Raw genomic sequence first — 24,554 nt, 5'->3', positions numbered from 1 at the left:
GTGGGGAGAGTTAGACAGCATAACTTCCCCCTTGTCAATTTCTTCTGGTGATAAATTTTTTAAAGCCAGAATATGGTCTTTGTAATCTATAGTAAAATCAGTGCATTTGGTACACATTCTAAGAGGGGGTTCCACAATGGCTTCTAAATATAATGAACAATGAGTTTCCTCTATGTCAGACATGTTTAAACAGACTAGTAATGAGACCAGCAAGCTTGGAAAACACTTTAATAACTGTGAACAAACAAAAAATAAAAACGGTACTGTGCCTTTAAGAGAAAAAAACAATCACAGAAACTGCAAAACAGTGAAAAAAGCAGTAAATCTTACGAAATTTTTACAGTGTGTATAATAGGCTGAAAGAGCATTACACCCACTTGCAAATGGATAATTAACCCCTTAGTTCAAAACTGGATCAAAAAAACTATATAAACGTTTTTAAACAGTCACAACAAACTGCCACAGCTCTACTGTGACCCTACCTGCCCATACAACGACTTTGGAAGGCACAAAAACCCCTTAGAGAGGTCCTATATGTTCAGGGGACTCCTTCAGGGAAGCTGGATGTCTCAAGCTGCAAAAACTAATGGAAAATAGGCCCCTGCCAACCTGTACTCACAGTGAGAGGGCCTTAAAAAAGTATCCCTAGGCAAAATCTAGTCAGCCATGTGGAAAAACTGGGCCCCAGAATAAAGTTTTATCACCAATATGAAATAAACGTTTATAAACCTCAAGCAAACGTTACATCTATTCAGTAATGTGAGTAAATAATAAAAATATTACAGCAAGCATGATACCAGTCGTTATTAAATCACTGTAATCAGGCTTACCTTAAATAAATCCGGTGTTGTCGGCATTTTCTAGCTTATCATCTCTCTAGAAAAAATTAAAACTGCACATACCTCAGAGCAGGAGACCCTGCACGCTATTCCCACAGCTGAAGTTACCCATCTCTTCAGTTATGTGTGAGAACAGCAATGGATCTTAGTTACAACCTGCTAAGATCATCAAAGACCACAGGCAGACTCTTCTTCAACTTTCTGCCTGAGGCTAAAATAGTACAACTCCGGTACCATTTGAAAATAACAAACTTTTGATTGAAGATAAACTACATTAATGCACCACATCTCTCTAGCTGCTTCCCTTGTCGAGAGCTGCAAGAGAATGACTGGGAGGTGGCAGTTAGGGGAGGAGCTATATAGACAGCTCTGCTGTGGGTGATCCTCTTGCAGCTTCCTGTTGGGAAGGAGAATATCCCACAAGTAATGGATGAATCCGTGGACTGGATACACCTTACAAGAGAAAACCTGACGGGGGGGTTTCAAATTCTGACAAACCTGACAGGGGAGTTGCAAATTCTGACAAACATGATAGGGGGGTTGCAAATTCTGACAGGGGGGTTGCAAATTCTGACAATGGTGGTTGCAAATTCTGACAAACCTGACGGGAGGGTTATAAATTCTGAAAAGCCTGACGGGGGGGGGGGGGGGGGGGTTGCAAATTCTGACAAACCTGATGGTGGAGTTGCAAATTCTGACAAACCTGATGGGGGGGGGGTTGCAAATTCTGACAGGGGGGTTGCAAATTCTGACAATGGGGGTTGCAAGTTCTGACAAACCTGACAGGGGGTTGCAAATTCTGACAAACCTGACGGGAGGGTTATCAATTCTGAAAAACCTGACAGGGGGGGGGGGGTTGCAAATTCTGACAAACCTGACGGGGGAGTTGCAAATTCTCACAAACCTGATGAGGGGGTTGCAAATTCTGACAAATCTGACGGGGGGTTGCAAATTCTGACAGGGGGGGTTGCAAATTCTGATAAACCTGACTGGGCGGGGTTGCAAATTCTCACAGGGGGGTTTTGCAAATTCTGACAGGGGTTTTTGCAAATTCTGACAGGGGGGGTTTGCAAATTCTGACAGGGGTTTTTGCAAATTCTGACAGGGCGGGTTTGCAAAAACTAATGGAAAATAGGCCCCTGCCAACCTGTACTCACAGTGAGAGGGCCTTAAAAAAGTATCCCTAGGCAAAATCTAGTCAGCCATGTGGAAAAACTGGGCCCCAGAATAAAGTTTTATCACCAATATGAAATAAACGTTTATAAACCTCAAGCAAACGTTACATCTATTCAGTAATGTGAGTAAATAATAAAAATATTACAGCAAGCATGATACCAGTCGTTATTAAATCACTGTAATCAGGCTTACCTTAAATAAATCCGGTGTTGTCGGCATTTTCTAGCTTATCATCTCTCTAGAAAAAATTAAAACTGCACATACCTCAGAGCAGGAGACCCTGCACGCTATTCCCACAGCTGAAGTTACCCATCTCTTCAGTTATGTGTGAGAACAGCAATGGATCTTAGTTACAACCTGCTAAGATCATCAAAGACCACAGGCAGACTCTTCTTCAACTTTCTGCCTGAGGCTAAAATAGTACAACTCCGGTACCATTTGAAAATAACAAACTTTTGATTGAAGATAAACTACATTAATGCACCACATCTCTCTAGCTGCTTCCCTTGTCGAGAGCTGCAAGAGAATGACTGGGAGGTGGCAGTTAGGGGAGGAGCTATATAGACAGCTCTGCTGTGGGTGATCCTCTTGCAGCTTCCTGTTGGGAAGGAGAATATCCCACAAGTAATGGATGAATCCGTGGACTGGATACACCTTACAAGAGAAAACCTGACGGGGGGGTTTCAAATTCTGACAAACCTGACAGTAGAGTTGCAAATTCTGACAAACATGATAGGGGGGTTGCAAATTCTGACAGGGGGGTTGCAAATTCTGACAATGGTGGTTGCAAATTCTGACAAACCTGACGGGAGGGTTATAAATTCTGAAAAGCCTGACGGGGGGGGGGGGGGGGTTGCAAATTCTGACAAACCTGATGGTGGAGTTGCAAATTCTGACAAACCTGATGGGGGGGGGGTTGCAAATTCTGACAGGGGGGTTGCAAATTCTGACAATGGGGGTTGCAAGTTCTGACAAACCTGACAGGGGGTTGCAAATTCTGACAAACCTGACGGGAGGGTTATCAATTCTGAAAAACCTGACAGGGGGGGGGGGTTGCAAATTCTGACAAACCTGACGGGGGAGTTGCAAATTCTCACAAACCTGATGAGGGGGTTGCAAATTCTGACAAATCTGACGGGGGGTTGCAAATTCTGACAGGGGGGGTTGCAAATTCTGATAAACCTGACTGGGCGGGGTTGCAAATTCTCACAGGGGGGTTTTGCAAATTCTGACAGGGGTTTTTGCAAATTCTGACAGGGGGGGTTTGCAAATTCTGACAGGGGTTTTTGCAAATTCTGACAGGGCGGGTTTGCAAATTCTGACAGGGGGGGTTTGCAAATTCTGACAGGGGGGGTTTGCAAATTCTGATAGAGGGAAGATTTGCAAATTCTGACTAGGGGTTTGCAAATTCTGACAGGGGGGGTTTGCAAATTCTGACAAACCTGACGGGAGGGTTATAAATTCTGACAAACCTGATGGGGGGTTATAAATTCTGACATACCTGACAGGGGGGGTGTTTCTGCAAATTCTGACTTTAAAAATTTAAAAAAAAAAAAATAATAATTTATAGTTCATTCATTAAAGGACCACTAAATACCGTTGAATTTAATAACTGACACAAAAACAATAAAAAGATATAGCAATAGCATTTCTGTCACATAATAAAAAATATTTGTTAACCTTATTTTTTCATGCTATCTTTATTTGAAAAGGAAGGCAATCTAAGCTAAGAAGCCAGCCAATTTTTGGTTCAACTCGGCCTGGTTCCAAGGATGGCCCTCCTACTATTTAAACACATTTTCATTCATAGTAGATGCCATCTTTGGTCATTTGACATAATGGTATTGGCAATGGGAACAAATGATAAAAGATTTAATTGGCATTCACAATTCATACTACGCTATGAAAACATAGTCATTAATAATGTGTTATACAGTTAACCAAAGAATTTTTCATGCATATTTAATCTTAGTTTGTACTATGAATAACATATCTGCAGTATTTCCTACAAATGGCTCAAAGGAATCCTTTGTAATGTGTTTTATGCTATAACATGAAACCTATCAGGAAGTGTAATTTACAGTACTATTTATTTCATTATAAAAGGTTAACACAACTTTTGTAATGAAATTCTTTTCAAAACATCCTGGGTGTTAATATGGCTGAGGACGCCCAGCCTAGAAGTTTTTAGCATTCTGCATCTATGTTTATCTATATTATGTGTTCACAATTATGTATATTATATTGTTTCACTTTAGCATATCTTTTGGTATTATATGCATTATTTGATTCCTTCATTGTACTTTTTTGAGAGCGGGGACATTATTACTTATGTTTGTTTATTATTGTTGGGTGTTTGATCTGGAGTACACCTGAGTCCCGAGCATTCTTGATAGTTATATATTTGCATAAATACATTAATGAGTACTATCCCTGATTATTGTGTGTATATATATATAAATAATATGTTTATATGTATGTATGTATATATATATATATATATATAGAGTTGAGTTTCAGAGTTCAGCGCACATAGAATGGAGAAAAACAAAAACAAAAACAAATTATGGTGCAGTATGTCAGTACTAGGCAATCAAAAACTAAACGTGAGATTTAAATGTGCTCACCTTGTTTAACCTCAAACATGTGAGGTATGTTGGAAGCATGGAGGGGATGTAATCCCTATCTGTGGTAAAGATGTTTCCAGCTGGTATGCAGAAACTTTTAGCAGGTGGAAATCTTGATATCCCTGGAGTAGAAATATGTTGGTATTTCAGACAAACTTCTCCTCTCTGGAGTTAGGTAGAGACACTTTAATTCTTTTTGCTGGATTTATTTCCTTGTTGTTGTTAATTTCTTTTCCCCTTCTTTATACTTGAAAGGCTTCTCCTCTCTGGAGTATGGTATAAACTTTATGTATGCAAACCAATTAGTGCTCAGTTTACATACTATGAGATCAATTGTGGATACTATTTGCACCACTCATGAGATGTGTATAAATGATGCTTGCAAGGACACAAAGTGAAATTTAAAATAAAAACACTTTTAATTTTCCAATGTCCAATAAAAAATGATAAACAGAAATCCTCTTTGATAATAGTCCAGATCAGGGACAGAAATAGGTGAGCAGATGAAATATAGTATATTTCTTTAAATCCGGTAAAGATTAGAAAGGTAATCCGACACCGGTATGAAAAGGTAAAACCAGTCCTTTATTAGATACGAAAATTTAAATTTACACAGCAAACAATTGTATGAAAGGTCATCACGGGCGCAGCACGAACAGGCTAACGCGTACAAATATACTGCCTCCATGGAATGAACCAATCATAGTTGGTAAAACGTACCCACCCCCACAGGTGTTCACTGCATGTAATATATAGGATATAACAAACTGCATATAAATCACATACAAAGTAAGTGCAATATATATAGATACACAAGATTCATACCCACATGAGAATAGATATATGCAGGGAAAACAGAAATAACGTATTAAATACATGTATATACACATCCCATACAGAGATACACTCTTATAATTTATACACTTTACAATACTTAATTAGATACATAAAGAGCCACTTGAGGTGAACAGGAATATATTGGACAATAACATGTTGCAATGCCGAAATGCTAAACACGGTGCAATTACTGAAATTATGTTGATACAAAACACACTTCAAAATAGACCAATATTCTCTTTTGGAACTACCGAGTAGTACAAAAAATTGATGGAGTTACCATTAATCAACAAGTAGTGGCATGGTATTAGAATGAATATTCGCCATAGTCAAATATAATAAATAAGTAAAACAGTATTGAGCTTTAAGTAGCACTATCAGTGCACTATTCACATTGGTCCGAAGCACCATACTGAAAAAAATCTATACATACATAGATGAACCAGCATTAATGGTAGAGACTATATTAATATTTATAATAAATTTACTCCCAATGATTGATGATATCAGGTTTCAAACCATTAGGTAAACACGCACCCAAAGTGAAAATCCAGTAGTTTGTAAGAGATAAATATGATTATGCGAATAATTCTGTGTATATTTGGAATAAGAAGTCCAGGGGGACTTTAAGACAGAATCAGCCAAAATTTGGTAGGAGAAGGAGAGGTAATAGGAATAGGAGCAACCAGAATAAAAATAAGAACAATACCTCTAAAAATGTGACTTTTTCAGGTAGTGACACCAAGTGCTCTAGTGATGGTGAAAATATTCTGAAAATGCTCCAGTTAATTGAAATACACAACACTCTATAGAAGGGCAAAACACTGGGACTATGATATCTAATATCAAAATAGAGAAAAAAAGAAGGCGCCACAATAGTGCATCATCAATGGTAAAATGCAATTACCCCTCTTCCACTCAGTACTACTTACGAGAAGAGAAGCACTTGATAAGTGCCACACACGCAGGCTGAGCTATTATAGTCGCACAGCTGACTATCCTCCGGTTCTTTATCAACTCTCCACAGAATACTGCTAACTGAGATCAGACAGCAGTGTGCAGGGATGCAAGTTATAACTTTTCCGGAGCTCCACAAGAAAAAGTAGTATAAAAAGAGACTGCCCAGAATTGTACCCATAATAGTACTATAAGGGTCAATCAGTCATATGTGTATAAAAAATCAGTGTAAAGTCTTGTTGAAGTATAAAAGACTTTATTAAAATAATGTAAAAACACTAAAATACAACGTTTCACGGTCTTTCACCGACCGTTTCATCAGGTAATTTACATTTACAACTTATCACGGATTTAAATAGTGTATCTGAGCATCCTCAAGATGGCAGTGCGCATGCGTGAACAACACCTTCTTTAGGAACCAATCATTGCTAAGGCTTAATGGTCCAATTGAATTGCGATTAAACTCACACACCTTCAAAGGGTAATAGCAAATCTGAGATATTCACCCGTTCTCAAATTGTAGTGCATTGAAAAACAATTTCCCTATATGTAAAGGTAAACATACTATAATACATTCTATAACATCATATTACAAAGTGTCTCCATAGGAATTATTGTATAGCACCAACATTAACCTTAGGTCTCCCTTTGCCTAAGGTAGAGAAATCTATTTCTCCCCCATTTGCAAAGGATTTGTTCTAGTGGGTAGATCTTGAATATATTATTTTCCCCCGAATGGCATTTATTGCCATCTCTAGGAATGCTATGGAATCTTAAAAATAAAGTAAAAAAACCATAGCATTCCTAGACATGGCAATAAATGCCATTCGGGGGAAATAATATATTCAAGATCTACTCACTAGAACAAATCCTTTGCATATGGGGGAGAAATAAATTTCTCTACCTTAGGCAAAGGGAGACCTACTGGATTTGGAGGATGAAGACTCTAAATCCATTTGGACTCAATGAAAACATTGACATGGCAGCCTTTAATTCCTAGATTTATCGAGTATTAAGACACTAGGTTGGAAACATTAGATATGTATTTCTCCCCTTTCTTCCCCTAAGAAATTGTAATACATCGTTATGGATATTAATTTTTGTTATGGAACAACGGTTTTTGTAAAGTAGAGTGAAGGGTATATTTTGTGTATATATCCTCTGTATACACCACAAGCCCATATTTAATACCTGACATTGGTTAATGAACCTAATATTAACACCCAATAGATTGAGGGGCTATAACCATCTTTACGTCCCCCATACGCTATAGTGGATAGACACCAACTAATCCTATAGAGAGACATTTTTGGTATGAATATTGGGTTAATAAAAATTAGTCTGTAGTTTTTATGATGTTACAACCACATTTAGAACCTCTAGTTTTTTTTTTTCTCTGACAATAACATTTTTCTCTTACACTATAGACAGACAAGTTGGACCACTGTAGAATTTATTACTGTGACTTTTTGGTTGGTTAATGTTGGTGCTATACAATAATCCCTATGGAGACCCTTTGTAATATGATGTTATAGAATGTATTATAGTATGTTTACCTTTACATTTAGGGAAATTGTTTTTCAATGCACTACAATTTGAGAACGGGTGAATATCAATAATCACTCTATCATGTATGCACAAACCTATTAAACATATTAATCAAGGTCAATGCGGTAGATTGTAAGAGATCTGGTAGTGCGCTGGTGTGAGACCTATAGGAACCATGCACTTAAAATATCTATTCACATTTATCGTTTTAATATTCGGCATCTACTAAAAGCTATCAGCCCATTTTTTAATTGAACTGCTGCCGATCCAGTATTATGCATGTACCTGAACATTTAGTGACAGGCTAACTTCTCCAATCTCAGATTGGCTATTACCCTTTGAAGGTGTGTGAATTTAATCGCAATTCAATTGGACCGTTAAGCCTTAGCGATGATTGGTTCCTAAAGAAGGTGTTGTTCACGCATGCGCACTGCCATCTTGAGGATGCTCAGATACACTATTTAAATCCGTGATAAGTTGTAAATGTAAATTACCTGATGAAATGGTCGGTGAAAGACCGTGAAACGTCGTATTTTAGTGTTTTTACATTATTTTAATAAAGTCTTTTATACTTCAACAAGACTTTACACAGATTTTTTATACACATATGACTGATTGACCCTTATAGTACTATTATAGGTACGGTTCTGGGCAGTCTCTTTTTATACTACTTTTTCCTGTGGAGCTCCGGAAAAGTTATAACTTGCATCCCTGCACACTGCTGTCTGATCTCAGTTAGCAGTATTCTGTGGAGAGTTGATAAAGAACCGGAGGATAGTCAGCTGTGCGACTATAATAGCTCAGCCTGTGTCTGTGGCACTTATCAAGTGCTTCTCTTCTCGTAAGTAGTACTGAGTGGAAGAGGGGTAATTGCATTTTACCATTGATGATGCACTACTGTGGCGCCTTCTTTTTTTCTCTATTTTGATACTGCAGAATTTGATACCAACAATCTTTTTGAAGAAGTTGCAGGCCACTCGTCCAGAGGACCCAAGAATCACATCCTCCAATACTGGTCACCAAGTCATCTGAAGAGTATACTGATTTTGACTTTGGGACTTACCTAAACATCAGAGACTACAACACGAACTTACCTACCTGTATATCGGGCTGTGCACCTTACAATCATTTTGTTCAATTACGCTCTGTTACATTGTTTAATATCTTATACATAGAGAGTATAAGCATATCCATTCACGGTTATATTTTTGTGTTCTAATTTTATCCCTGTTTGTGGGATTATTTCATACATAATCCCTTGGCTATCAATTTCAGCATTTTGATGTATTATTATACATATATATAGGTGGAGAACCATAGTAGTGTTATAAAGGTACACTCTACTTTGCATTAACCCCCTTTTTTCCTTTCCTTTTTTTCATTTTAATTAGTATTTTATATATAGAAGGGTGTTGACCAGTAATATAGACTTATTTATGGTCAACACAATTATCAGTTTATAATTACTAGGCGCATGCAATTTATGCACTATTCTTTGTATGATATCTTATATAGCTGTACCACATGTAGGGAAGCAAAATACATCTAATCAAGATACCTTGGTGGTGAGACCTAAACAGACTCCCTATATAGAATATACCCCTACAGTATATTCTAACTATAGAGCAGGTAATGCTATCCTAAATCAGTTTTTTCCTCAGGATCAGGATGCATCAGCAGGGGGGGAGGAGAGTGTCTAGTACTAATTCACAATACAAGTGTGAATTCCAACCAAGACAGATACCAATTGAGAGAGCCGAGGCCCCAGACCAAATACAAATAGGTAACGCTAGAATAGTGGGTAATGTGGTGAATCTTTCGTCACAAGCAATATAAGGTGTTGAGCTTAGGTTTAAACTTTGCACCATCTAATGATTTTGATCTTTTTCAAACCATTATTGATATAAATAGACTTGTGCGCAGTATCACCCTTAAGAAACATTTTGCAGAGAATACTTCTATTGATGCTGTACAAACCAGTAGGAATATCAATGATATGAGTAGTCTTTCAGAAAGTTGCAATATCATAGCATTACAACAGCTTCAATTTGAAGCCCCAATAGAATCTGACACTACACGTAGGGGTCCAAGCCTAAAGAAAAATCTGTATTTTACCCAATGCAGAGCAGGGGAAATGTGATTTAAACTTTTCATGGTAGGGTGGAAAAAGATTTAGTCAAATTGAAAGATAACAAAACTAAGTATAAACATAATCTTTCCATCCCTGAAAAGGAAGCGGTTATCTCATTTAGAGATAATACAGACCTGGTAGTTAGAAAATCTGATAATGGAGGAATGGTTGTTGTTATGGATCGTATCCAATACATTACAGAGGGTTTGAGACAGCTCCAAAATTCAGAAGACTATTTGGTACTCAAGAGGGACCCTACATTACAGTATCAAAATGAACTTAAACATCTTTTTGATGAAGGTTTGGAACAATAGTGTTTGGACCAGACTACGGTCGACTTTTTATCTGTGGAATATCCCAAAAACTCCCTTATTTCACCGTCTACCCAAAACACATAAGTCCCTACTGAATGTACAAGGTCGACCTATTGTGAGTGGAGTAGACTCTCTCTTGGGTAATTTGTCTAAGTGGTTGGATAGTATCTTGCAGCCACTCGTGGTCTTGTTACTTTCTTATGTGAGGGATACGAAGCTATCAGGTTCCTTGCTTATTTTAATCACAACTGCAGAGTTTAAATAAATTATATATGTTTCACAACTGGAGTACAGGCTATTATATCAGCAAAGACTGTATTTACTCAGAGTGATTTTTATAAGGAAATGCAGGAAGACTTTATATAGTTATATATTGTTGTTATACCATATAAGTAATATGAGACTGAAGATAAGTATTAGTATTAATAACAACTTTTGACAATTGCATAGTTCAAGCCCATATAGGAGAGATAGAATTTATTGAAATAACCACTGAAGCGTGAGAGACATGAGATAGACAAACTGCAGGTGCTGACAGGGGCGTGACCTGCTGCGAGACACAGCACACTGAATAATGTTTGCAGCGTGGATAACTGAACACAGACCAGAGAGTGTATTGAGACACGCTGAGATATGTGAAGCTGTGTGACGTCTCAGGGAGTCCGTTACTTTCCGGTATGGGAATGAATCAAAGAATAGTTATAACATTATCATGAAACATACGTTGCAAATGTTAGAAGTATTTCAGAGACAAAGTCAGTTTAGAAATGTTCAAGAGAAAACATGACATTTGAAATTAGCCGTTAGATTAGGCTTCCAAAGGAAAGTAGAAGTGATACAAATACTGTAGCGGAAGTAAGTAGAATCCGTTTGTTGGTAACAAAGTAGCAATTCCTGTAGAGATGTTAAGCTGTGATAGAATATTACTTCTTGGAATTGTACGCTTCAAGTTGAAATGTAACTAGTTGTTATCAGTCCTTGATGAGACCAAACTGCAGCTGGTATTTGTAATCCAAAAGTTGAAGTAGTAAAAGTAAATCTTCTCTTGATATGAATTTAGCTTATAAGAAACAGAGCACTGAATTTAGCAAACAATACTCAACAACTAAGCACTTGTTTGGGGCGTGGTGATGCCTTAAGTACAGGTGAGGGAGGTGAGTTGAAGCAAAAGGTAAAAGCAGGACTGGAATCCTTACAGAAGCATATTCTTAATGTACTTGATAAATTGCAATGGTCCAATTCCTCTATATGGCCAACAGTAGTCGTTGTTTCCCTTTATTCCAGTATTCCCCATTCCAAGGGAATAGCGGCCATAACCTTTTTTCTTGATTATTTTACTGATTACAGCAGAGTGTTTAAGATGAATTTTATTCTTAAGGTAGTTCATTTTTTACTTACTCATAATTTTTTTAAGTTTGAGGATGTTTACTATCTCCAGAGATGTGGTACCGCCATGGGGCAAAGTTTGCCCCCTCTTTCACCAACTTATTTCTTGGCTGGTGGGAATTTTACCACATCTTTGGAGATAGTAACCCCTACAAGGAACACATTGTTTTGTTTAAAAGGTATATCGACAATCTTTTATTTATTTTGACAGGAGAGGAGACAAATATCCCCCTTTTCATTAATTACCTAAATCAGAATAATGTAGGCCTCAGATTCCGTTTTGAATGGAACCATGAGTGTATTAACTATCTTGACTTGAAACTTATGGGTACTAATGAGGGTTCTATTTAGTCTACCATCTACAGAAAACCAATTTTGGTAACTCTTTCCTGTTGGGTACTAGCTGTCATCCTAGGCATGTACCCTTTGCTATTGCAAAGGGGGAATTTACTAGACTCAAAATGAATTGCAGTAATTCTTCCAATTTTCTTATTGAATCACAGAACCTGGAAAAAAGACTTAGAGATAGGAAATATCCTATATCAGCAGTGAAGAAAGTTAAGGAAGCAGTCAGTAAGGTCAAAAGAGATGATCTTCTCACTTTGAAATCAGCAGAAAAGAAAGGGTTCAAGAGTGTCACGTTTGTAACTACACATAGTGCTCAGTACCCCCAGATATGCGCAATTGTGCGCAAACATTTTTCCATTCCTTCTGCTGAAGACAAATTGGTGGATACAGTTAACAATGGCCTTAGATGTTCCTATAGGAAGAGTCCCACTTTGGGCAACATTTTAGCTCCTACATTATAAAAAACGAAAAAGGACCCTAGTGGATCATGGCTTAAGCACACGGACATGTATAAGTGTGGGCACCGTAAACCTTGTGATTATGTCAATGTGACCAAGAATTTTGTGAGTGTGGTTACAAATAAAAATTACAACATGGAAAACAATATACAGAGGTGCAAGATGGAAAAAACACACACAATATTCTGTACAAATGAACTAAGAACTGATACTCTCCTTTAGGTCAGACCGCAGCCTTCTTGCAGTCTCTCCCTTGTGACTGTGTATAGATAGATAGTAGTAGTAGATGGCGCTGGTCTATTGAGTGATTTTCTCTAGTAAGTGAAGAGAAAAAAGGCTTGATGCATATATTGAAGCCAATTAATATGGGTGCAGTATACTCACTCCATAAGATGAATCTTTACTGCTGAAAGGGCAAGAGTCCACAGGTTCTTGGAGTCAAATACTGAATTTTCAGGTTTATCCAAAAGTGGACTATAAATGAATAGAGACCCAAATGACAAAAGTATCCAGTGTATAATTAAAAAAAAAAAAATGTAGTAACTTACTCCATAAATAAGGAGATTCCAGCTCAGCACAGCAAAACAAGATCTTGACAATCTTTCAACAAAGGATAAAACGTTTTATTTGCTCAAAGCGTTTCAACGTATTACACGTCTTTATCAAGAGCATACATTAAAACAAGTAAAACAGGTAAGTAAAACCAAGTATTGAGTGAAATTGCAACATGCCTGCATGAATTGCACTAAAGAGTATGCTATCTATTTAATAGAATTTACTCAATGTCGGGTGCAGTATGTAGGACTCACCTCAAGGGACCTTAATACTAGAATTAGGGAACACCTCTCTTCCTTTAAGGTCAAGAGGGCATCGACAACGATTGTACAACATTTTGGAACTTTACACAATAATGATTTGAGGTATTTTACTTGGTGTGCTATTGAAAAAATCATTAAACCTGGGAGAGGGGGTGACATAGATCTTATTCAAGCAAGAAGGGAGGCCTACTGGATTTTCACCTTAGGTACGCGTTTACCTAATGGTTTGAATTCCAGGTATGATATCATCAATCATTTGGAGTACATTTATGTTACGGTTACCCTTAGTCTCGCTGAGAGATGGACCGCTTAGTAGCCTGGATCCCTATTGCTGAAGAGGGGAGAAGCTGCTTTCCATAGTATTCTATATGAGTCTCGCAAATGTAGAATAATCCCCCTTAGCTGTAGTACAGCTAGGATACCCTTCTGCCCACAAAAACGAGTCAACGCTGCGATTGAGGGTCAACCAAGAACTCAGGACTGGGATGCCCAGCCTGCTTTTTATTGAGGTTACATGCACACAGGGCACTCCCAGGGGGGAAGCATAAAATCCCCCATCACACATTTAGATAGAGAGACAATGTCCTTTGACAGGCCACAATAGGATTACAGTACTTCAGATAACAAGTTACACATAAGAAAACAATGCAGCCCATCTTATCAATTAGCAGTCTGACTCCGGAGGTGATTAGACAATGGGATTGTTTATCACTAAACTTAATTAGAGCTGAGGCCAGCAAACTTGTATTTAGAAAATAGTTTCTAAAAGCTGAAAAAAAAGTTAACTCTTTATGAAATGATACTTGTTACGGTTTTCTTGGAGCCCTTCTTAGGCGCTGGCTTGGCTGGTTCAGGCATTGCTGCTGGGAAATAAGCTCTTCACAACAAAATAACTAATGCTTCTGTAACAGTGCTCCCTTTCTGTGGAACACTCTGGCAGACACGGTCTGATCCCTTTTCGGGGGAAAATAAGGCTGTCCAGACAGCTGGTTATGCGGAGCTGAGGTTGGTTTGTCTGGACAACCCATCGGCGTTGCCATTCTGTTTCCCAGGTCTGTAAGTAATGGTGAAATTGAAGGGTTGCAACGATAAACTCCAACGTAATAGCCTGCCGTTATCTCCAGAGACCCGGTTCAGCCACACCAACAGGTTATGGTCAGTGACCAGAGTGAACTCCTGCCCATATAAATAGGGAGTCAATTTCTTTAATGCCCACACCAAAGCCAAACACTCCTTTTCGACCGCTGCATAGCTGACTTCGCGGGGCAGGAGCTTCCGGCTGATGTAGGCAACTGGATGCTCCCCTCCATCTTCGCCTACTTGGCTGAGGACGGCTCCCAGCCCGAACATGGAAGCATCTGTATGGACGATAAAACGTTTGTTAAGGGCTGGGGCCGCCAAGACAGGAGTGTTAATTAGAGCATTTTTGAGAGCCTGGAAAGCCGTTTCACAGTGGGGAGACCACAGGACCTGTCGAGGTAAGTTCTTCTTGGTCAGGTCAGTCAGGGGTTTGGCAAGTGTGCTGTAGTCTGGTACGAACCGTCTATAGTACCCTGCCGTGCCCAGGAAGGCTAGGACCTGAGTCTTAGTGATGGGGGTGGGCCAATTGGCAACAGCTTCTATGTTGGCCGGCTCTGGTCGCTGCTTTCCACACCCCACCCAGTGACCCAGGTACTGTACCTCGGCCATCCCAAAGTGGCATTTTTCTGGCTTCAGAGTCAGGCCAGCAGCCCGGATCTGATCCAGAACCATTCCTACGTGAGCTAAGTGGTCCTCCCAGGACTCACTGTGGATTGCTATGTCGTCCAGGTAGGCGCAAGCAAAACTCTGGAAGCCATCCAGGAGCCTATCCACCAAGCGCTGGAATGTAGCTGGGGCATTCTTCATCCCAAACGGCATTACACTAAACTGATATAAGCCGAATGGGGTGATGAATGCCGACTTGGGGATAGCCTCCGGGGCCAGGGGAATCTGCCAGTAACCTTTGCAGAGGTCAATAGTGGTCAGGTAATTTCCCCTGGCTATACGATCGAGTAGCTCGTCTACCCTGGGCATAGGGTAAGCGTCCGTCACAGTTTTTTCATTGAGCCTCCGATAGTCTACGCAGAGCCGGGTGGTCCCATCTTTCTTGGGCACCAAGACAACTGGGGAGGCCCAGGGACTATCGGAGGGCTCAATTACCCTGAGTTGGAGCATCTCATCGATCTCCTTCTTCATTCCTGTCCTAACTGCTTTGGGGATTCGGTACGGAGCCTGGCGCAAGGGAGCTTGTCCCGGAGTATCTACCTGGTGGGTGGTTAAAGTAGTGTACCCTGGCTTCGGGGAGAAGGTGAGGTGTTTGGACTGTAGGAGTTGGTTGAGCTGCTCCCTTTCAGTGGGGCTAAGTTGGTCTCCTATCTGAACCTGAGCCACTATACCTGTGGGGAGACTCTTTTCTAATAGTTCTGGAATGGGTAGACTGTCGGGGTCTTCCTGAGGGGAACAACATACGGCCGTCACGTTCTCTGGTCGCTCAAAATATTCCTTGAGCATGTTTACATGGAATGTCTTTCTAAGATTGTTGTCGTGGCAGCTAGCTATCACATAAGTGGTGTCTCCCCTTTTCTCTACGATCTGGTAGGGGCCCTGCCAGGACGCCTGCAATTTGTCTGTCTTCACCGGCTTAAGTACTAACACCTTTTGTCCTATGGTGAAGATTCTCTTTCGGGCCCCCCGATCGTACCATACTTTCTGTCTTCTCTGGGCCGACTGGAGATTAGCCCGCACGGATTTGGCTAATTGCTCCATTCGGTCCCTGAAATCCAGCACGTATGGCACAATGGGGACACCGTCAGTCTCCATCTCTTCCTCCCAGTGCTCCCGGATCAGGTTTAGGGGTCCCCGTACCTTTCTTCCGTAGAGCAACTCGAAGGGAGAGAACCCTGTAGTTTCCTGGGGCACCTCCCGATAAGCAAATAGGAGGTGCGGCAGGAAGCGTTCCCAGTCTCGGTATTCCTGAGTGAACGTCTTGAGCATTTGCTTGAGGGTCCCATTGAACCTCTCACACAGCCCGTTCGTCTGGGGGTGGTATGGGGAGCTCAGGAGGGACTTAATTTTGCAAACCTGCCAGAGTTGTTGGGTCAATTCAGCCGTAAATTGGGTGCCTCGGTCGGATAGGATTTGTTTTGGAAATCCTACCCGGGAGAACACCTGTACTAGTGCATTCGCTACCGTATCCGCTTGTATGTTGGATAGGGCGACAGCCTCTGGGTACCTGTTAGCGTAGTCCACTACGGTAAGAATGTAGCGCTTACCGGAGGGACTAGGGGTAGCCAGTGGTCCCACTAGGTCAATAGCAACCCGGCTGAAGGGTTCCTCTACAATGGGCATATTTACTAGATGGCTTTAGGGTGATCGCCTCGCCTTCCTACTCATTGACACACATCGCAGGTGTTACAGTAAGTTCTAACGTCAGCGTGTACACCTGGCCAAAAGAACGTGTGAGTAATGCAGTGTAGGGTACGGGTTACGGCTAGGTGGCCTGCTAAGGGGATGTCGTGGCCTATCTTGAGGATTTCTTGATGGTATTTGTGGGGCACTACCAGCTGTCGCCTACGCTGTCCCCTTTTCTCTGTCCAGCGGTATAGTTTCCCTTTTTCCCATAAGAATGTTTCGTTATCTGCCCCGCCCCCTCCGGTCTCTGCTCGTTCCCGGTACTTTTGTAAGGTCGGGTCAGTCTTAGACTCTGTCTCGAAAGCATCTGGGGTGTCCCAGGGTATGGGGCCTAACATGTCAGGCAAGGTCGGGGTAAGTCTTACCTGTGTCTCCCGCACTGGTGAGAGCTCTCGCTCCGTCCGGGCTTGGGCCCGTGTAGTCACTGGGTCCGCCTCGTTGTTGCATACTGGAGCATAGGCAGAAGTCATGGGGCCCAAATCATTGCCCAGTAGTACTTCGGCAGGTAAATTATCCATTATGCCAACGTTCACAGCCCCTGTTCCCGCTCCCCAATCAAGATGCACTTTAGCTGTTGGAATTTTGTACACATCCCCCCCCCGCCACTCTAACGGCCACAGTCTGTCCGGATCGCTTGTGCTCCGGCACCAAATGACTCTGTACCAGCGTGATAGTAGCCCCTGTGTCTCTCAATCCCTCGGTAGATCGCCCCTCGAGCCATACCTTCTGCCGATGGTGCTGGCGGTTATCTGAGGCAGCATATACAGGGTCCGCCTCGTGAAGCGGCCCCAAATATTCCTCCATAGGGGCCTCTTGGTTAACACAGAGGGCACGGGCCGGACGATATGACCCAGAGGAGTAATTGTAATTCCTGGGTGTCTGGTGCGTATTAAGGGGGCAGCTAGCCATGAAATGCCCTGGTTGCTTGCATCGGTGGCAAGTGGGTCTGGGACGCTCAGAGCTGTTATTGGGTGGTCCTGAGTGTCGGGCGGGCCCTGTGGGCACCGGGGCTCGGAATTCAGCACGAGGGGGTGCACGGTAAACCTCTCTGGTTTCGACCCGTGCTGGAGCTCGGTAGTTCGTGGGTTCGTGAAGACGGGAGTCATAATGTTCATCGACCAATTTGGCTGCTTCTTCTAAGGTAGAAGGCCGCCTGTCTCACAGCCATTGCTTCCCTTGCTGTTCCATGCCATTATAAAAATGTTCTAAGAGAAACAATTGTAAAATTTCCTCACCAGTCACCGCTTTACTTCCGCTCATCCAGTGATTTGCCGCTCTCCGCATTCGGTGTGCCCATTCCATATGGGTATCGTTAGGCTTCTTTTTCGTGCCCCGAAACTGTCGGCGATACGTGTCCGGAGTTACCGAGTACCGTCGCAACAGTGTCTCCTTAACTAGCTCATACTGTGTCACTTCCTCAGCACCCAGAGTACGAAAGGCTTCCAGGGCTCGCCCGGATAGTTTCCCAGACAATATCGTGGGCCACTCTCTGTTGGGAATCTGGTGCAGGGCACATTGCCTTTCGAAGTCCGCCAAATATTCATCAATCCCTGTCTCGCTCTCTAGGAAGGGTCGAAATGCCGCATAGGGTATCTTGAGCCTCCCAGCATTTTCGACAGGGATGATTACCTGCGGGGCTTCAGCATTGCGGTGTGCGTTCGCTAGGTTGAGTTTGTGGGCTCGAGTCTTTCGTATATCCTCGTCCGCTTCCGCCATCAACTGCTGTACCAATTCCATGGAGGGGTTCGGCCCGTACAGTGAGAGCCTCTCCCGAACAATCCTGGTTTTTTCGTCACTAATCGTGGTCGGTGTTTCCGCCATTGTGAAGCTCTGATCCAGTTCGGTCAATTCTGCGATCAGCTCTCTCCTCGGCCGGTTGCTGGCGTACCCCCCTCTGCTTTCAAGTAAATCCTTTAGGGTTGTACGCTTCAATTTTTTGTAAGCGCTCTCCATCCATTCTGTACCTCTCCTAGGAAATCCAGGAAAATCCCACCACTGCCGCCAAATGTTACGGTTACCCTTAGTCTCGCTGAGAGATGGACCGCTTAGTAGCCTGGATCCCTATTGCTGAAGAGGGGAGAAGCTGCTTTCCATAGTATTCTATATGAGTCTCGCAAATGTAGAATAATCCCCCTTAGCTGTAGTACAGCTAGGATACCCTTCTGCCCACAAAAACGAGCCAACGCTGCGATTGAGGGTCAACCAAGAACTCAGGACTGGGATGCCCAGCCTGCTTTTTATTGAGGTTACATGCACACAGGGCACTCCCAGGGGGGAAGCATAAAATCCCCCATCACACATTTAGATAGAGAGACAATGTCCTTTGACAGGCCACAATAGGATTACAGTACTTCAGATAACAAGTTACACATAAGAAAACAATGCAGCCCATCTTATCAATTAGCAGTCTGACTCCGGAGGTGATTAGACAATGGGATTGTTTATCACTAAACTTAATTAGAGCTGAGGCCAGCAAACTTGTATTTAGAAAATAGTTTCTAAAAGCTGAAAAAAAGTTAACTCTTTATGAAATGATACTTGTTACGGTTTTCTTGGAGCCCTTCTTAGGCGCTGGCTTGGCTGGTTCAGGCATTGCTGCTGGGAAATAAGCTCTTCACAACAAAATAACTAATGCATCTGTAACAATTTATTATAAATATTAATATAGTCTCTACCATTAATGCTGGTTCATCTATGTATGTATAGATTTTTTTTCAGTATGGTGCTTCGGACCAATGTGAATAGTGCACTGATAGTGCTACTTAAAGCTCAATACTTCTATTTTTGAAAAGTGTTTTACTTATTTACTATATTTGACTATGGAGAATATTCATTCTAATACCATGCCACTACTTGTTGATTAATAGTAACTCCATCAATTTTTTGTACTACTCAGTAGTTCCAAAAGAGAATATTGGTCTATTTTGAAGTGTGTTTTGTATCAAAATAATTTCAGTAATTGCACCGTGTCTAGCATTTCGGCATTGCAACATGTTATTGTCTAATATATTCCAGTTTACCTCAAGTGGCTCTTTATGTATCTAATTAAGTATTGTAAAGTATGTAAATTATAAGAGTGTATCTCTGTATGGGATGTGCATATATGTTATGGTACCAACAGTGTACCAAGGGTTAATACCAGATGAACAATGTCCTGCATAGGGAATCAGCAATTCACAACCCAGCCAGTTTCAGGTTTAAAACAGAATGTCATTTATTAAAGGCTAGATGCCTAGTATTTATACAGGTTTGACCCCAGATGGGGGGGTTGAAAGACTCTTGTACATTTAGATAAAAAGGGGAAGACGCCCTTTTATGAAACAGTAGAATTACATTACTTAAATACTTTACTTAGGCAGATAACAACTTAAACACATTTGGCTTGTCTTATCACCTAGCGTCTGCTCTCTGAGGGTGATTAAACAATGGCCTGTTTATTACTTAAATGTAATTATAGCACACAATAGCTGAGGCCAGAAAACCTGTCTTTAGAAATTAGATTCTTAGCTAAACACAATTAACTCCTTCAGTCCTGACAGAAGGGTCTGTCACATAGCTCCCCCCTTGTGGAACACTCCGGCAGACCCGGCTTGACCCTTTTGCGGGTCAACCTGGGGATGACCGGACTAAGGGGTGGTAGGCATGTCAGTTTGCTGGGACAATCCATTTGTATTCCCGTTATGAGAGAGAATTCCTGTCCATACAAACAAGGGTTCAACTTCCTCAGTGCCCAGACTAGGGCTAAACAGTCCTTCAAAATCTCATCAGCTTCTTTACGAGTTTTCTGTACCTGCTCTTTATAGGTATCCACAATCCCTTCATACTGACATAGGGTGCCCTTGAGTTGCTGCACCTCACTATTAGCCAGCGTCAGCTTCTCCTCCAGTGTCACTAAGTTTGTCTTTAATGTTTCATGTTCCACTCTCAAGCTGGTGTTTTCTGCAGTCTGTCGGTGCACCCTGTCTAGCAGAGATTCCTGTTCTAAACGTGCTTTTTCCTCTGCACTCCTCTTCTCTCCTGCTAGCACTGTTACATGATTATTTAACGCGACCATTTCATCCTCTACGTGACTCTTCTCCTTCATCAGCGCATTGTAACGGGACTTCCACGTATCAATAGCGGATAGAGATTTACTGAGCTCAGCGTCCTGGGGCTTAGCAGCAGGGGGGTCAGTCTCTGCTGCACGGATCTGAGCACGGGTAGTCACAGGGTTAACATCAGCGGGACCCATGGGAGCATAGGCAGAAACAAGGGGAGCCAAGTCATTTCCAAGAAGAACATCAGCAGGTAAGTCCTTCTTGACCCCCACATTCACAGGTCTAGCGCCCACTCCCCAATCCAAATGTACCCTGGCAACAGGTAGGCTGAACACATCGCCCCCTGCTACCCTCACAGCCACAGTGTCTCCAGTGTACTGTTTCTCAGACACCAAGTTCTTTTGAAGCAAGGTCATGGTAGCACCAGTATCCCGTAGACCACTGACCTTCTTCCCATTCACTTTAACCAGTTGCCGGTTATTCCGGTGGGCAGCTTGCACAAGGTCTGCCTCATGTAGGATGCTCCAGCATTCTTGCGCCTCTACGTAGCGGGCCGCAGGCTGAGAGTTACGTGGGATTCCGCCGGCGGGTCTTCTCCAGGACTGTGCTTGGTTCGCTGCATTTAGGGGACACTCTGGTCTTTTGTGCCCTAGTTGCTTACATCCAAAGCACCAAATAGGCTGTGAGTAGCCCCGTGAATTGAACCGGGCTCTCTGAGGGTAGTTTGTGGCCGGAGGCCGTGTGGTATAGCGGTGCGCCGGGGGTTGGTAACTGGCAGCTGCTGGGGTGACTGGGGGTCTGTACTCCACTCTAGCAGGGGGCTTAGTGGTAGAAGTGTCCAGTTTGCGGGCATCCGTATACTCATCTGCCAAGCGAGCCGCTTCATGCAGGGTGGAGGGTTTACGGTCCCGAACCCACTCTCGAACTCCTGCGGGTAACTTGTCGAAGCAATGTTCCAACAGGAATAGCTGCAGCACCTCTTCCCCAGACACGGCTTGGCACCCCGCTATCCAGTGAGCTGCTGTGCGGTGCACCTTACATGCCCACTCAAGGTAGGAATCTCCAGTTAATTTAACAGTGTCTCTGAACCGCCTCCGGTATGCCTCCGGTGTAACCGCATACCTGGAGAGCAGAGCCTCTTTTACAGTATTATAATCCCCGACTTCCTCATCTGGAATGGCCCGAAAAGCCTCACTGGCCCGGCCGGATAATTTTCCGGATAATATCATGACCCAGTCCTCTGCGGGTACCTTGTGTAGTGCACATTGCCTCTCAAAATCCGCAAGGTACCCATCAATCTCTCCTTCTGTTTCCAGGAAGTTTTTAAAAGCTGCAAAATTTACTTTTCTCTTTTCCACTGGGTTTGCTGCAGCGCCGCTTTGGCGAAGTAGGTTGGCCTCCACAGCTGCTATGACCCGGTCGATAATTTCCGCAGATGGGTTGGGGCCATAATGTGCCAGTCTTATTTTAACCGCCCGATCAAAGCTTGCTTCTGCGGGGGTTCTGTCTGCTATGCTGGGCCCATTGGTTCCTTCTGTCCCTGGTACTCTTTCCATCTTAGTCAGTATTGTAATAATCCCCCTCTTCCTGAGGTTACTGGCTTGTGTAGTTGCTCTTCTGGGCGATAAGGTTCATTCCGTCGCTTGCCACCAATGTTACGGTACCAACAGTGTACAAAGGGTTAATACCAGATGAACAATGTCCTGCATAGGGAATCAGCAATTCACAACCCAGCCAGTTTCAGGTTTAAAACAGAATGTCATTTATTAAAGGCTAGATGCCTAGTATTTATACAGGTTTGACCCCAGATGGGGGGTTGAAAGACTCTTGTACATTTAGATAAAAAGGGGAAGACTGCTCTCTGAGGGTGATTAAACAATGGCCTGTTTATTACTTAAATGTAATTATAGTACACAATAGCTGAGGCCAGAAAACCTGTCTTTAGAAATTAGATTCTTAGCTAAACACAATTAACACCTTCAGTCCTGACAGAAGGGTCTGTCACAATATATATATATATATATATATATATATTTCTGTTGCAGTAAAGTTTGTATGCGTTTTTTATGCAGTTTGTTATATCCTATATATTACATGCAGTGAACACCTATGGGGGTGGGTCAATTTTACCAACTATGATTGGTTCATTCCATGGAGGCGGTATATTTGTTTTAACCTATCATATTTGTTTATATGTCTTTTAAGCAGGTGTGAGGGTCAGCACTATAGGCTGTGACTACGGATATTCATCCGAAAAAGATAAGCCTGTTAGTGCTGCGCCCGTGACGACCTTTCATACAATTGTTTGCTGTGTACATTTTAATTTTCGTATCTAATAAAGGACTGGTTTTACCTTTTCATACCGGTATCGGATTACCTTTTTAAGTATTTTCAGTTCCAGCATATCCGACACAGAGGCTGGTGCTGCGTTTGGAGCGGATCCTTTTCCCTTCATGGTTTGGAGGTGTGGTCACTTTTTGGGTGACGGACGAGTTATGAGAGCACTAGGAGATGCTTGTGGAGTCTATCGGAGAGGTCCTGTGAGCCGCGAGATTGGAAGTGAGAGAGGCGTAGTCCCGACTTCGTTTGCGGCACAGGATAGTAACCACGGTTATAGTCACTCCGGACCCTAGAAGTAAGGCATGAACTATGGCCCTGTTGAGTTGCTCCAAGCCCTCAATTAACCTGAAGTGGGACTTTGATCCTTGGTGCATATAATTTGTGCACTAAATATAAAATTGTGTGCTTTTTAACTTATCTGATTGTTTGGGTTTCACTGACTAATTGTATATATAGGACACGCTTTCCACGTTGCCTTTTTTATCACTGTATATATATATATATATATATATATACATATAATTGTTACATGTAATTTTTATTATTTTTATTAGTATCTATATTCAATTTCAACAGGACATGGGTGCATTTATTTGCTATAGCCAAATCCGACAGGACAACTTCCTTGTCAAAATTGGCTACCTCTCAGTACGTATGCTGCTGATTTACATAATCGCAAATTCTGATAGGCAGAAACTTCTGACAAGGTAGCACAATCTGACAAGGTAGCACAATCTGACGAGGTGGCGCATTCTGACAGGTGGCGCATTCTGACAAGATAGCAAATGTAATGGACCTTGCAGTACTGACAAGTCTGCTTAAATAATCTCACCACAGTGGAGAACATCATCGGGCTCTAGGGGCCCCATTACATATGCAGCGTCGCCCTCAAAAGCCGGCGACGCCGGTTTTTGCACGTTTTTGGTATCCTATATACAGCGCCGCATATAAATGCGGCACGTATATTTCTCCCGTCGCTCGCAATTTTTACTCCCTGTTACAGAAGCATTAGTTATTTTGTTGTGAAGAGCTTATTTCCCAGCAGCAATGCCTGAACCAGCCAAGCCAGCGCCTAAGAAGGGCTCCAAGAAAACCGTAACAAGTATCATTTCATAAAGAGTTAACTTTTTTTCAGCTTTGAGAAACTATTTTCTAAATACAAGTTTGCTGGCCTCAGCTCTAATTAAGTTTAGTGATAAAACATTCCCATTGTCTAATCACCTCCGGAGTCAGACTGCTAATTGATAAGATGGACTGCATTGTTTTTTTACGTGTAACTTGTTATCTGAAGTACTGTAATCCTATT

This window comes from Bombina bombina, chromosome 12 (genome assembly GCF_027579735.1).
Source record: "Bombina bombina isolate aBomBom1 chromosome 12, aBomBom1.pri, whole genome shotgun sequence".
Taxonomy (NCBI): domain Eukaryota; kingdom Metazoa; phylum Chordata; class Amphibia; order Anura; family Bombinatoridae; genus Bombina; species Bombina bombina.
Note: the sequence above shows the minus strand (reverse complement) of the source record.